Genomic DNA, 2,130 nt, shown 5'->3' on the forward strand with positions numbered 1-2,130 from the left:
AAAAGGAGCTCAAGGACATTGGATTATTTCAGATGCTGGCCCAGAACAAGATGTTGACTAATGGAGAAAATGCAGTCAAGGATGGAGGAAGGAACAGGGAGAGCAAGAAAGAAAGCATGAGGGGGATGCATAGCCTATGAGAGGCTGAGGCTCAGGCAAGGCACATGCCACCTTTCTGACTTTGGTTTTGTTTTGTTTTGTTTTTCCTTTTTTTAAATATCAATCTCAGGATGCCACATGGATGTTCATGTTCTTTTATCCAGTGTTTAAGAATGAAGCCACTTCCTCCAAAGCAAAGGTATTATGTATAATAAATTTGGAATTGTCAAAACGACATCAACACTTTTACCATGCTAAGACTGATTAATCAACTCAACTGGAATAATAAAAGGTGTTCCAGAGAGTCAATGGCAGGGTAACTCAGCACACTGACACCAATTATTACCCCCATTTGATTCAGTAGGCCAAGCTGGATTCCTATGTGAGGAAGCCATGGAAACCCTCTCTAAACCAGAGGACAATTCCCCAACTTCAAGCATGGCAATGGTAGTGTTTGCTGACAAACATTTCCCCCGAACAGTCTGTAGCAAAAGAACACTTGAATTTATCTTGGAATGAATATGTTTACCTTAACTCACATGCCCAAGTTGGTCATTCCTATAGCCTTCTGTCTGTCTGCTGGTAAAGCCACTCTACTCTTTCCAAGGAATGGGAAGAAGGAAGAGAGATGGGTGAAGGCGTAGGAGTGGGTAGCTACCATTTCATTACTACATTTAGGACTCTGGCTTCGAGCAGAACTTTAAAAATGCTAAGGTATCGAATTGGCCAGCATTTCTTCTATTATGAATTAGTATAGCTAAGATGGATAAAATTGGAATTTGATGGGGGGGTGGAGGAGGGAGGACAGGGATAAAGGAGAACACATTGCTTCAGTCCTAGAAGCTTTCAAGTCCTGGCTACCTAGGAAAAATTAAATGTCTAGAGACAGAATAAAGAGCCGATAAGGCATAGGTTAACACACCTGTAGATAAAGTGTCAGCTATGGGACCCATGCCATGACTTAAATGGGAACACAGCCTATGTAGTCTAAGTGTCCTCCTCAGGAATCCAGGCTGTGCTGCGACCATAAGCTCGGCTTCTTTGTTGTTACAGAGGGAAACAGGCAAGAAGAGAGAAGCAAAGTGGGAAAAGTAAACCCTGAGAAGTGCTTCTGGACTGAGACTTTTTAATTATTATATAACTGAGGTATGTTCAACATTTTTTTGAAAACCTATAGATACTAAACATGTACAACCTGTTGAGTCTGGAAATGGGGAGGATGTTAACCTGGGAAAATGATCCTTACAAGCCATATTGGGTACGTAGGCATCAGTTCCTAAAAGTGCCTGCCTCTGCTTTAGTGTTATAGGAGCATTTAACTCAACAGGGCTGGAGGACAACAGCTCAGTCAGTAAAGAGCTTGGCTTGCACTCATGAGGGCTTGAATTTGATCCCCAGAACCTTGTGAACAAATCCCAGCACTAGGAAAGCAAAGACAGGCAGATCCCTGGGGCTCCCTGGCCAGTCAACCTAGCCTACCTAGGTAGTCCCAGGTCAATGAGACCTCATCTGAAAGAGAGGAAGAAAGAAAAGCAATATAGTTGACTGAGAAACGACACCTGAGACTGTCCTCTGTGCTCAGCTCACAAATGTATCCACACACACATGATCGAGGAAGGGGACATTTAATACAAGTTCTGCTCTCTTTGAAGATTTTTAAGTAAACAATTCAGAATTTTTAACCATGCACAATACTGTACAGTAGAGCTCTAGGACTCATTTGCCTTCTGTGACTGGATTGCTGTGCCCTTTGATCCATACCTCCCCAGCACAGCTTGTTAAAGTGAGTTTTTTTTAATGTGGATTACTTAAGAGCACTTGCCTAAAGTATTGCTTCTAAGAGGAAGAAAAGAAGGGCAAAGGAGAAAGAGAAGTCCAAGTATCAATTTCAAATGAAGAACCACTCTTCATTTTTATTTATCCTACAGCAAGTCAGAGTGCCAACAACACAAAAAAAATCTAAAGAAAACTTTAAAAACAAAACATAAGACTAGTGGTTGGATCTTTGTTCTGAAAAAATACAAAACATTT

The sequence above is a fragment of the Mastomys coucha genome, unplaced genomic scaffold (assembly GCF_008632895.1).
Source record: "Mastomys coucha isolate ucsf_1 unplaced genomic scaffold, UCSF_Mcou_1 pScaffold23, whole genome shotgun sequence".
Taxonomy (NCBI): Eukaryota; Metazoa; Chordata; class Mammalia; order Rodentia; family Muridae; genus Mastomys; species Mastomys coucha.